General features: G+C 48.9%; 1 protein-coding gene across 5 annotated transcripts in view; it reads left to right on the top strand.

Annotated features, from left to right (window-relative positions):
• LOC102113635 (discoidin domain-containing receptor 2-like) overlaps window positions 1–13,657 on the top strand; it is a 45,939-nt gene that overhangs the window by 5,921 nt on the left and 26,361 nt on the right. For 2 of the 5 annotated variants that reach the window (XM_005527177.3, XM_088065798.1), the window contains exon 1: window positions 9,203–9,345. The exons of 2 other annotated variants lie outside the window; for them this stretch is intronic. The gene's annotated coding sequence lies outside the window, so the exon portion shown is untranslated. Of the gene's footprint in view, window positions 1–9,202; window positions 9,346–10,069; window positions 10,139–13,657 lie in introns of those variants that run through there. One more of the 5 variants, XM_088065800.1, reaches the window with a different exon arrangement.

Below are 13,657 nucleotides of genomic sequence, written 5' to 3'. Positions count from 1 at the left end.
ATCAAACTTCATTTGGCTTCTTTGAGAGTGTGTACTAATGCAAATGCTACAGATGCTAAATATCTATCTGCTTTTTATGTGGTATTGTTTAATTCTTTAGGTAAAATACTCATGAGCACAAGTTGTTTTGGTACCCTTCCTGGCTAATAATCCCTTCTTTTGATGGAAGGGAGGGGTAGAACACTTGTTGCTCTGATGGATGGCACTGAGGTTGTATATTTTTTTGTAGCAGCTCAACCATTTCACCCTTCACTCTGCTCCTGGATGGGATCCTGCTGAGTCTGTCCACCTGGAGCCTGGCTGATGGGCATCCCACACCTGGCAGGGTACATGTGGGAGGTGATGATCTGCACTCTGAAAAGTGCTGCCTAAACCTTGTTTTGTCCGTGAAGCTTTGAGTGTGGAGCTGTTAGAACTGCAGCCCACTCAGAGCTAATGCTTGCAGAATGCATGACCAAGGAATTAAACTGGGTGGAGTCATTCCAAAATTTGGATTTGGGGCCTGTCGTCTTCTAATGCAGCAGCTTTGGGTGTTTGCTTGGAAGTGCTGCCAGCATGGATGATGCTCTCCTGACCTGATCTGACTTTTCCTTCTTGGTGTTTGGGTGCTGTGCCCAAATTTGTCTGCAGAGCTCTGCAGTGCAGAGCTCTGGTGCATAACGAACCTGAAACAAGTCAGCTCCTGTCAGGAGATGGCACAGGGATGATCAGCTCCTGTGTGCCCTGGGGGAGGGAGGAGGGACAGACAAACAGAGTAAACAGTTGTGTTTCTTCCCCAGGACTGTCCTGTGTCCTGAGGCTGCCAGCTGCAGTTTGGAGGCCAGAGGAATAGGGCGGGGTATTTTCTTCCAACCAGATGAATTTGTGCTGTGAAAATAAGGATTTAGTTCAGTTTCTCTGGGAATAGCATTTAAGGTGTTAAAATGTCCCACCCATCAGTAACGAAGAGCTGCTCAAGAGCAAGCAAACATAGAGATGGAGCCTGCAGAGCACACTGCCTTTGCAGCTCTTCTTTTTGCTTGAAGAATGAGAGTCTGGCCATGTTTTTGTTGCAGTTGTCATTTGGTTGTGGTGTCCATCATTTGTGTTACCCTCCCATGGAGAGCTAAACTAGCCAAGCATCAGGTTTTGTTGTCCATCACAATTACTGTTATGTTATTTCACTTGTGCTTGTTTGTTTCTGCCTGTCAAAAGGTAATAAATAAATAAATTAAATACTGTAGCAGAAATAACTGGTGTATCAGTATTCTCTGATTCTCTGATAGGAAGATGTCAGCCTATGATGTGTGCTTTTCACTGAGCTCAGCCTGTTTCTGCTGCTCCTGACAAGCTGTCATCTCTTCATGCTGGGTAATGTGATCTTCCAGGAATGTTTATCTTTCATTTCTGCATTTGTAGTGGAGCTGAGCTGGGGGTGCTGGGAATGTGCCTCCAGTGCCCTGCTGTTGTTTGGGCTGAGGTGCTGGCCCTGTGCTGCTGAAGGGAACAAATCAGAGCAGCAGAGCTGCCATACAGACTTCCCCCACTTTGCCCTGAATGAGGCTCCCAGTGCTGTGAATTCATCCTGTGGACTTTGTGTTTTTATGTGTGTTTTTGCATTTCTCTGGATTGTGATGGATATTATTCTAATAACTTCACAAAGAGTCCTTCCTCTTCACATGGGTTTGACACTTTCTGTCTGCGTACTTAGCTAGCAGCAGTCTTGTATTTCTTTTATGTTTTGGGGCAGCCTGGATGGGGCTTTACTCTGAGAAAATGAGCTTTGCTGGCCAGTGTCATGTGTGGATACCATGGGTGGACACCTGGAAGGAACAGCACTGATGGCAGTTCCCCTGGTGACCAGCAACCCTCTTTTATCTCAGTGCTAGCAGCTGCTTCCCCATCACCCTGCAGGCAGCACCTCATGTAGACACTCTGCCTTCTTCTCCAGGACTGAACCCACCAGTATCAGTGTGGTTCAGTCTCTGCTACAGCAGTTTTTGGCCTTCTCCCAGCACTGGAAGGACACCAAATAGCAGCAGTACTGTTGAGACCTCCCTAGAGTAAAGACTTATAGTGGGAAATGAATTTTCTAGTTGCTTCTAATGTCTTGAGAGCTATTGGCTGTCTGGCTTTTAACCTGTGTTCTTGGATTATTGCAGGCTATTGTATTTGAATGCATGGCTGAAGTTAAATTGCTATAAAGGAATCTCTTGTGGCGGGTGTTAATTTGTGCAAGGGCAGTGTGACGCAGTGTGCTGACCCTGTTTGAGACCCGTGCAGTACATCAAGGTTCAGATCCTGGCACTCCAGTATTCCTGCCAGGACAAAATTAGCCCTCACTGTGTCAGTGCTGACATCTCTGCTAACCAAACTTTTAATATTATCTAGAAGGATCTCTCCAGACAAACTCAATGTGAGCCTGTTTTGTTGGCAATAATTACTCTGCCCCTTCTCATTTGCCGCCACAGAATGATGGAAGCACTGGTTGAAAGGATATCTGGAGGTCTCTGGCCTGACCTGCTTGAAGTGGGATTGTCTCCAGCATGTGAGTGATCAGCTCAGCCATGGCTTTGTCTGGCCAAGTTTTAAACACGTTGGGAGTGGAGCAGGGTATTGCACCAGATCAGCTTTTGTTTGCTTTTGCTCGCAAGTTATACCTAGTGAACCACCTTGGAGAGTGGGTTATGCATTTAGATTGGGATGACCTCATCCTGCAGGTTTGGAAACGTTTAAGTGAGCTGTGGGAAATGTCCCAGTAGGGTTAATGCAATGTGTAATGGATCCGAATCCCTCTGTCTTTTCTGTGCTAACATGGGAAATGTGAGCAGACCCTCGTGCTGTTTCTGCAGGAAAAGGCAGGGATCCTGTTAGGTGGTTTTCCCGTGTTTACATTGTGGAATTGCAGGTGAAACAGTGCCTGTAGGACATGTCCTGTTGCTGCAGTGAGCTCATGGGTGTTTTCCCATTGGAATTATGTTGTCAGGAGGGACAGAATGAGCACCCCTGAGCATCCTTTGCCCCAAGGCCGAGTGTGGGATGGATGCTGCCCAGACTGAGGCCACACGGTTGCCTTTTATCCACCCTCCTCAGCCCCTTGCCATGGGACTGAGGGGATTTTCCCCAGTCTGCTGCATTTATTTCAAAGAACTCCCATGAGATGATTGTGTGCACATCTGTTACCCACTCAGTTCCTGTGTGTTAAAGGGAGCATAACTGCTATCTACAGCTGAGGAGTAAGCTTGCCTTCCGACATGCCACGAGCTTCTGGACGCAGTGGGTGTCCAGGGATGGCACGTAGTCAGGCCAGACCAGAGTCCTGCTGCTGTGGCTGGGCTGGGCTGGATTTATTCAGACAGAACTGGGGATTGCAACACCCCTGGTGCTTGCTCCAGCCAGGAAGCCTTGCTTGGAAGGGAAATGGCTGAGATGGAAAGAGCTTCTGAGGAGGTGGAAGCTTCCCTAGCCAAGGCCTCTTTGCTAGACTCAGCTCCGGATCCCTGGACTGTGCATCCCCTTGTGCAACAAGAATTATGTGAATGCTTCATGGGCATTGAAAAGGAGATCTCCTGTGGTCTGGTCCTGATCTTGGCACTGGAGATTTGTGTTATGCTCCTGTTAGAGTGCAAACCAGTCCTTGTGTAGGATGAATCTGCTGTTGTGGAGTGAGCAGCAGCGTCCTTGGGTGGGTTACAAATTCTCACTTGCGGAGGGGCCCTTTGGTATCTTGCACATCTGAACTGCTCCTGCCTTTTGTTTCCATGCCAGAAAGGGCAGCCAAAAGAGCTGGGAGCATGGGCTTCTGCGTGCTCTGGTTATTTGAAGATGAGGGTCCTTGCTGAGGAATCACAGAAATGTGGGGATCACTGCTGTCAGCTGTTCTCCACGTGCTCCCTCTGGTCCAAAGTGCAGAGGTCAGGTTTGGGGTTGTATGGCCAGAGGGTCCTGGAGCAGCAGCTGTAAAGGGCTTCAGGGGTGTCAGGGACAGGCTGATGTTGGCTGACAGCTCTTTTGTTACCTCCAGTTTTTCCATGCACCATTTATTTTTGCAGAGGTCTGTCTTTGTGTGCTGCAGTGGGAGGAGCTGCAGTGGCATTGCTGCCACAAGCTGAGCTCTGCCCATTCCGTGGTTCACTTGGGTTGCTGGGAAAATCACATGGCTGGTGCTGAATCTCTCCCTTCCCTCGTGCTGCTCCTCCTTGATGTAGCTGACAGCCAGTGCTTATGGTTTGCTTTGCTTTTTCTGCTGTTGCTTTCCATGTGTCTGCAATAAAATCTCTGGTAAGGATGCTGATTAGCTTTTCTCTGAGCTGGATGTGAAATTGCTACTCAGACATCGGTCTCCTCAGGTCCCCACAGCTTGGAGTTTTGGGAAACTCAAATATGCCAACACAGATTTATCTGGGAAACTTCAAGGAGAGAGGAAGAGATGTGGGGAAGTATCACTGTAAGAGAGACAGCAGGACTTTGTCCCCAGCAGCCCCAGGACCTGCGTAGCTCTGCTTGTCAGGACACCTTACACCATCTCCTTGCTCCAAACTCCTGACAGGGATGATGGGCAGAAAGAGCTGCCTGCTGCCATGGAGGGGAGGAACATGTGAAGGATAATATTCAGGATGTTAGATACTACCTAGTGCTTCAAGAAGAGAGGCCAGCTTTGAAAGAGATCATGTGCCTGCTGAATATACCAACTGCTTCCAGGGATTACGGGTCAAAATCCCAAAGCAGAGGTTTTCTGGCTTGTGGGAACTCAGCCCTTCCTTGATGTGGGAATGATCCTCATCTGCAGCAGGACACCAGAGGGCTTTTGGCTCAACATGCAGACAAGAGAAAGGCTGGAGATGTCCTGCTTGGGCTGGTCCTTGTGTCCAGGGACAGGGAGGGATGTCTGTTTGCAGATAATGGTTTTCTCTGCCCCTTTCTCGTGGTTGCGTCAGCGACGATGGCCAGGGAGAGTGTTTACAAGCGTGTCCTTGCTGAGTACTGCTCCGTGCCAGCAGCTCGGTCCTCGTGGATGACGTGTTCTCTGGGCCTTTGTCACTGCAGCAAATGGAGCTGAGCTGAGCTCACTGCCCTGCTTCTGACCTGGGGTTGCCCCTCTTCACCCTCGCCTTTGAGGCAGCCCATGGTGGGCACCCTGTTGTGTAAGCAGAGGGTAAATGGGAGGCTGCTCCTGTGTGGATCTTTCCTGGTAACGTTAAAGCTCTGAGAGAGGTTTTTGGAGCTGGGGAGGAGTTGTTGTTGTCAACCATCCTGACTTCTGGGAGTGGGAGGTGTGGTGGCAAGGGGGTGCCGAGACCTCTGCTCCCATGTCCCAGCAGGATGGAGCTTTGCTGAGCCCAGAAACAGGGAGCAGGCACAGCTGCAGAGCTTTATCTGCTTGGGACATGAGGATGTGTCTGTCCCATGGCTGGGCCAGAGGTTGTCCTGGTGATTTGGGAAGTGTCTGCTCTGGTACTTTCCCTCTTGAGGACTCCGATCATCTCCCTTCAGAGCAGGAAGAGCTTCCTTGGTGTGGGGTGGGGGGGAATGTGGTGGAAGCAAAGTGTTCCCCTTGCAGCCCTTGTTTTGCACCCCTTGGGAAGGGTGTGTCCCACCTCAGGTATCTGTAATATCACCACATGCTCTGTCTTGTCAGCTCTGAGCCTTCTGTTACCCTGCAGAGCAGCTCTAGTCAGTACCTGATCTGTGGAGATGGTTTGTCAGTATTTCTTGGAAGATGTCACATCTCAAACATGCCCTCCCTTCATGCCAAACTCTGCCCCACTTCCCTCTTTTCCCAGGTTTATGGCTGGAAGTGGATTTCTTTGCAGTGGAGAGATGATTCCAGCAGAGCTGGGCTGAGCAGATGTTTCATGGGGTAGTGGGAGTGAACACACTCACACTGGGTAAAGACAGGACAGGGCTGCAGGGTGTAAACAGAGCACTTTTACAACAGGCTTCTGTGTTCCATCAAAAGTTCCTGGAAAGGTGAAGGCAGGAGCTGGCTTTCACCACCTCTTACTGAAAGAATAAAAAGCTTTAACATAGTGCAGGTCCAGCCTCCGTAGTGGGGCTGTCCTGTGCTCTTCAGCTGTGTCTGTGTCTAGCCCAAGGCCACGCAGGTGTGACCTGGTCCTGTGTGACAGGAGACCTTGGTGCTCACAGGATCCCCTTCCTGGGATAAGGTCCTGCCATAGCTGGGCTGGGTGGGAGGCAAGGAGTGTAAGGCCCATGGAGCAGAGCCCCTGGGGAGGGACAGGAGGTTTTGTGGAACTGTTCTGCTGCTGCAGGAGAGACCTGGTAGACGAAACTCTTGGGTGCTGTTTCATGATGCTTCTTATTCTTGCTTGGATGTGTGTTCCCATATCACTGTTGGCAACTGGGGACGTTGTCTGGTGCAGGTCTCCTGACATCTCCACAGTGGGATTTTGTCACTTTTCCTCTCCAGGAGCCTTGTGCTGGCTACAGAGGAGCGATCTCCTCAAGTGTTCAAGGCCATCAGTCTGTCTTGAGTTGTTTGTGCAGTTGCCTTCACATCAGTGTTAACATAATCACAGGTGTTCACTCATTTATTTCCCCCAGTGCCACCTGTCTGGGGATGGCTTGGGGTCAGCAAAAGGCAACTTCCCCATCCCAATGTGATCAGCTCACCAGTTCATCACCCACAAATTCCTAATTCCTGCTTTGCTGCTCAGCATAGCAGGTTATTTTTAAGCGCTGGGAGGAAAAATAAAACAACTGGAAACCCTTTCAAGTCATTATTTTGTGTTTTGTGAGTTCACCTTTAGGATACTTCTCGGATTCACGTTATCATATAGATGCCTTAAACCAAACTAATTTGGCCTACACTGGGATAAACAATCTTTTGTGTCTAAATTTGTATGTGGAATTTAGTATGTGCTAATGGGTCTTCATCTGTTAATTGGCCAGATATTTTCCAAGGCCAAACAGAATCTGTTGGAGAAACAATCACGATGCCAGCTCTGCCCTGAGCTGGGTCCTGCTCCCTCACTCTTTAGGAACCTGCTTGTGCTGAGGAAAGCTGTCCTGTGCACGACCAAAACAGGGTCTGTTGATGTTATTCCTGGTCCTTTGAGAAGATGACTTAGTGGTCACATGTGCTGCTATGAGGTCATTAGGAAGTCTCTCAAATACCCAATCTGAGAAGCAATGATGCTATTGCAGAAGTATGCTCCCTCTGCGATGTGAGAGGCAAAACTCTCCCAAGTACTTGAGTTTGCAATAGCTCTGAGCGGGATCTGTTATTGTGCATATTTGGGCTCATTCCAGTAAAAAAAAAAAATTAAAAAAGGAGACTGTTTTCTGCTTTGGTTTATCCCTCGATTGATTAGTGGATGTGTACTGTGGGATCAAGTTACATCTCAGAGGGCATCCAGCAGAGAGCCTTTTTCTGTGCTTGAGCTGCTCAAGTGAGTCTGACTGCAAGGTCAGCAGTTTTCCAGCAGTGTTTTGTGCCTCCACAGCAATGTCCTTCCCCAGGGAAAGGAGCTCCTCAGATCTGTTTGTGAGTTGAGCCGTTGCTCTTCCCAGCACCACAGGGAAATTGGGAGCTTTTTCTAGACCCTTGATGTTGTTTGTGTGATATGCATCTGCTTTGATGCTTTTATTGATGCCACTCCTGAACTCCCTGTTCCTGGATGTCCAGCATTTCCTGCTGCCACAATCTGCCCCGTGTCTTGCAAATGGAATTGCTTGGTCCCAGTTTGCCCCAGGGGCCTGTATCCAGCTTGGCTCCCATGTACCATTATGTTCTCAGGGCAGGCATCCTTGTTTTGGGAGGAGAGTGCCTTGGGAAGGGCATTATCAGAATGAGTAACACCCTTTTGGAGCAGGCAGAAAGGGATCTGCTGTCTTCCCACATCCACCCTACTGCTGCTTGTGTCCCAACCATCTGTGAGCCTTATCCCATCCCTCTGGGCTGATTAGCTTACTGATGCCTGGAGGACTTACTGTGGGGGGAAAAAGAAAATAGTTTTCTGTTCTCAGACCAGAGGTGGGATGGGGCAGGGAGGAAAATGGGAGTGAGGTGGCATCTGACTGCATGTTGCAGCTCCCAGCTGTATTTTCCAGTTGGTAGTGGCACAGTGTTCTTTGTGTCTGCTTCCTTTTTTCCTTTGGGATACACAAAATACAGGTGCTGGGGTGGAAGGGCTTTGCAGGGATGTGCAGCCCAAGAGCAGTTTTGTAGTGCCTGTGCTGGGTTTGGGTGTCCTGCTGCCGTCCTGCTTGTCCTGTCACCGTGGAGCCACCTGCTCATGACATCACCCTTGGCAATTACCTCCCCTGAAACGCCACAGCCTGGTTTGAGCTCTTTATTTTCCCTCAGTTTCTGTGTTTTTAGAGAAAAGGCACTGAGTGTAAAGGGCTGTTCTCAGACATTGGTGACCTCCACTCCTGTGGGGCCCTGATCTGAGGGAAGCAATGGGGTGAGCTGTTGTGATGGGCATGCAGGAGAACCCTGGGCTCTCCCTCTTCCAGGAAAGCCTTTGGAAGCAGAAATCCAAATGTCTAACAAGTGCCTGGTTATAATAACAATAATATAATATTCTGCTATAATAATTCTGTTGGCTAGAGTTGCTAATAAATGACTAGCTCTGTTTCTTTCTGCCTTTCCTCGTGGATGGCCCAGGCTGGGGAGGGATGAGGATGAGGAGTGGAGCTGTTCCTGCTGGGGAGGGATGAGGATGAGGAGTGGAGCTGTTCCTGCTGGGGAAGGATGAGGATGAGGAGTGGAGCTGTTCCTGCTGGGGAAGGATGAGGATGAGGAGTGGAGCTGTTCCTGCTGGGGAAGGATGAGGATGAGGAGTGGAGCTGTTCCTGCTGGGGAAGGATGAGGATGAGGAGTGGAGCTGTTCCTGCCGGGATGCTGCGTTAAAGCAGAAGGTGCAGGCTGGCTCTGCGGTGCCTGGCCTGCCCCTGGGACTACACGGGCCCTGCTTCCTGAGCAGGAGAGCTGCTTTATGTTGTGGTTTTACTAAATGAATTCAAAGCTTGGCCTTCCTCCAGGCAAAGTCTGGGCCAGGTGCCAGCGGAGCAGCCCCCAGGGAGAGCACTGGAGCAAGGAGGGGCCAACAGCAGGGAAGAGCAGAGGAATCCAAGAAGGCAGATTTGCCTAGAAAACAGCTCTGTTTCCATCTGCTGGGTCAGGAGTTGCTATAGGAACCGGGATGATAGAGGCAGGGCCATGTCCTGGGCCTGTCTGTGTGTGCAGAGGGAGGGAGGAGTTACTCAAGTTTGAACATATCATGTGTGTGCTGGTGGAAAGTTGCAAGGAATGTCGAAACTACAGCCTGGCTCAACCTGTGGAGTTCCAAAGAGACGGAGCAGCAGTTCCCCGTGCTCAGCAGGCCCTGGCAGAGGCAGGTAGGATCCTTCCAGCTTAACCTGCCTCTCAGTTTGGTGTCAGCTCTCCCCCTGGTTTCTGTCCTTGGATAAAGCTTGCTGGGAGCTGTGGAGGGGGTTTGGGGAGGTGAAGGCTTTTTTTGCCGAGGCAGGGAGAGGGTGGCTCGGTGTCCCCTTCCTGCAGCTCTGGGAGGGCTCAGGGACGCGGGATGTCCCTCAGGGACGCGGGATGTCCCTCAGGGACGCGGGATGTCCCTCAGGGATATGTGCCCGGACACCTCTGGGGTGTGTGGGGTGCTCTGGGGGCACAGCCTGGTGCTCGCTGGGGGCTCTGGGCAGGAGGGTTGGAGCTCTGAGGAGCTGCTGAGATGTTCCAGGGCTGAGGTTGGGGCAGATGTGCAGAAAACAGCTGGCAGCGAGTTCTCGTGCTCAGTGGGAATGTTGGGGGAATGCTCTCCCATCCCCTGAGCCCCAGCAGCTCCTGCCCCACACGGGGCCTGTGGGTTCCTGTGCTCTCACCTCTTCTGAGGAGAGGCAGACCCTGCCCTCTCCTGAAGCACCTACTGCAGTTTTAGTCACTGTTAAACTTTCTCAGGCTCCCATTTACCCTGAAACATGGGAGTGCGAATGTGCAGGAAGGTGCTCCTGAGAATCTTCATTGTTAGGGTTAACCATGGGGCTCTCCGGTAGCAGCCCCTCCAGATAAAAATCTTATTTATTTCCCCAGTAAACCCATTTTTTTCAGGTGCTGAGAACTTTCCAAAATAGCTGTGTTTACACCAAGAGCTTTCCAGGGTCACTCACTGCTCCACAGGTATTTCTTTGGCTGAAATTTCATCTGTTCTTTTTGTGTCACAGAGGATAATCTCTTTTTAATAAAAAAAAAAAAAAAAAAAAAAGTGGGTAGTGTTGTTTCTCTTTTTGAGAAGCTGCACAATAAGCTGCTGAAAACTGAAATGTGATCTCTATCCACAGAGGCAGAGCTTGCCAAACTGGCTGGGATCACAGCCCACCTACTCAGGCACCCATCTTATCACAGGCACAGGGGAGCCCCAGAGCCCGAGTGCAGCCAGCTGTGGAATAACCTGCCCGTGCAGGAGAGAACCCTCTGGTCACATTAGTTCCTGGTTTGTTTATGCCTGGCTAGAGGAAAATTTATCTCCAGTGTGCTCTCTTTCACTCTGTTAATGGAATTGCAGATGTTCTTATTATGGAGATCTACTTCCAATATTTTATTGAATTACTCCCACATTGCTCTGTGGCAATATGTCCCAGAGGCTCAATGCACATGGTAGGCTGTGGAATTTAATTTCCTCAGTTTTAATTTGTTGTTTTTTAATTTCTGTTCATTTTGAATATGGAAAAGAGGTAAATGGGGTCCTTTTTTTTTTTGGTTTAGGCATCATTGTTTTACATGTTTATTTTTTCCCTTCTCATCTCTGTTTCTCCTCCCTTTGCCTCAAACAATACCATGATTTTCCTACTGCTACCTGCCTTGTAATTGCTAAATCTTATTACAACTCTGTGGGCTACTGTTCTTTGTTGTCTTGAGAAAATTTAATCAGAATTGGTCATTCTGCCTTGCCCAAGCTGTGAAACGCTGCTCGAGCTTTTTTTCCTGTGTTCTTGGCTTTTCCATTGTTTACAAGCAGAAGATTTGATTTGATTGCTTGAAATACATTGTGGCAAGCAAAGATCTTCTTTGAGCTGTCTCTAGTCATGGTAGGTATTTTGCTGGAATGTTTAATTAATGGCAACTTAATCTCTGCACATGAGAAGTTAAATTTTATCTTGCAGAGCTGTACTAGTAAATAGTAAACCCAGTGGAACATGGTTGGACCTGCCTGGAAATCCTCACTGGGGTCTCCAGGCTTGGTGCTGTGTTTCAGGTGATGTGTGAGTGTTGCCACTCACTGCTCCCATCTTCTGCCAGGCACTTCATAAATTAAACTTTAAAACCACTTTGGGTCGTAAACAAAGTTTGCTCAAGCCAAATGCAGCAGCTGTGTGTACCCAGACTTGGCTGCCTTGGCTGGAGGTTGTGCTCAGCCTCTGGAGAAATGGTACCCACTGAGGTCACAGCCTGTAATGTCCCCTCTGGCTCCTGGGGTGCTGGGGAGGGCTGGAGCCCTTCCCACCCACTGCATTTTGGTGTTTGGAGTTATTGCAGTCTGTGGAATGCACTAAAGGGACCATAAGTTATGCCTCTTTCTGATATTGGAAAAGCTTCCTCAAATCCGGTATCTTCCTGTGGCTGTAGGGCATGGCTCTTCATTTTTATTAACGTTTTTTGGTGCCACTGGAGCAGAGCCCATAGTGCTCCTCAAGCAAAGGGTGGGGGCTCTTTGCCAGCTACAGGTGCTCTGAGTTTTATTTTTACAAATACTAAGAGAAATTGCAATTCATACATTACATAAATGCAATGTAAATAATTACATAAAATGTAGCTTTTTGATAATATCGGCATTTGTGGTGGTTTGAGGGAGACTAGATTGGCAGCTCAATTAGTAGAGGTTCCAAAATGCTGTTTCTGGCTTTTGATTTTCACTGAACCATCTCTTGGAGTTTGGCTTCTACCCTTGCAGAAATCAGCAGTTCTCAGGTACTACGTGCAGCCCTATGCAATGGATTTGCTTCTCTTCTGGTTTTGCAAAGCACTTGTCCCAGTAATCATGTTTTGGCTTTTAAGTAGGCTCAACCATGAGCAACTTGCAAAACAAAGGTTGTAGATAAGGACCTGTTACTTATTTTTGAAGGGAGGCAGTTGATAAGGAAAGCTCAAGACAACTGAAAAAGCAGAGCAAATGTATCATGGGGCAGTGAGAAATATTTTAATATCTGTAAAACAAAATAAATTTAATCAGCGGTGCTTATGTTGTTGGGAAAGTTTAAACCCAACTGATTGCTGATAACAATGCAGAGAAGTAAAACATTTCTTTCCCATTTTTGTGGAGAAGCTGGATGATATTCTCTCGGAATACCTCCCGTTGCACTGGTAACCAGGGAGGGTGTTAAACCCAAGATAACATTTCAAAGTCTTTTGAAACTTGAGCAACACTGGAACCTGTTTGTTTAAAACAATTTGGCAAAGCAGCTTTCTGAATCCTGGCTGCCAATTTGTAATAAAGCTGGGAAGACCAAAGGAGATCCAAAAGTTTGAGAAAACATAAACGTTGTAGCAGTGTTTTAAAATGGAGAAGGGAGCAGGTAACCAGCGGGCAGTGGAGACCAAACTCTGTCACATTAAAGAAGGAGCATGGCTCTGATGGAAAGCAGATCATGTCCAAAAAAAAATCCTTAAATTGTGGGTTTAATAAGATTCCTGCACTGGTTGCCAAAGTAGCTTTATTGACATTGTATACCTGGATCCTGAGAGATGCAACCCTGCTGTCGACCAAAGGCTGCTGCTCCCAGGAGGCAGGAGAGGCTTTGCTTTGGGGGTGAGGCTGTGTCTGGGCAGGGATTGATCCCTGGCACGTCCTTCATGCTTTCCTGCATGCCTCAGCACGGCTGGTGGGCTCTGAGCTGAGAAACACCCACCTGAGCAGTTATGTGGGCTCTGATCCACATCCCCACCCCTGCCCTCGCCCTGGGCCAGGGTGGCAGAGTCTCCCTGCTGCTCTCAGCACCGTGTTGGACGAGCTGATTTAGAAAGTGCCACCTGATACCCCTCAAAAATAGTCACCAGTGGGAATGTGATCCCTGCACTCCATAGGCAGAGGCTGGGGAGCTGTGCTCCTGCCACGCTCTGACATCAGCATGGGACAAACTCAGTTATTCCCCAGTTTCCCTGTGGGAGTCATGGCAAAATCTGACTAGAGCTGTCCCACTGCATGGAGGGAGCCTCTGTCTCACCAGGGAGAAAATATCAATTAAATTAATACTGAATCTTGGCTTCCCAAGGGAGTCAGGGTGGTTTAGCTGGGACAAGAGGAGGCTCTGGAATATCCAAGAGCAGGTTATCAAGGAGGTGCATAGCAGGAGGATTGACAGTGATTGTCAGATGAGATAACAGGGGTTTCTGCCTTGGGATAGAGGGATAAAGTTTTCCTTCTTCAGACAGCTGAGCAGTGGGAGAGATTGTCCAGAGAGGTGAGGGGAGCCTCCATCCTTGGGGGGCTTTTAAGACACAGCTGGACAAAGATCTGTGCAGGCTGCTCTGAAACTGGTGCTAACCCTGCTTGGAGTAGGAGCTGGGATTAGATGCTCTCCTGGGGATCTCCTCCAGCCCAAATAATTCTGTGACTCAGCAACCTGATCTCCTTCTGAGTGCAGGTTTGAGCACAGTTAAGTAAAAGGTTATGGTGGAGCCCCCTGAGAACAGGGAGGGAGG

This window comes from Pseudopodoces humilis, chromosome 22 (genome assembly GCF_049639895.1).
Source record: "Pseudopodoces humilis isolate 2021_Gansu_Grassland_sample_001 chromosome 22, ASM4963989v1, whole genome shotgun sequence".
Taxonomy (NCBI): domain Eukaryota; kingdom Metazoa; phylum Chordata; class Aves; order Passeriformes; family Paridae; genus Pseudopodoces; species Pseudopodoces humilis.
This window is presented reverse-complemented; position numbering and strand designations above follow the sequence as displayed.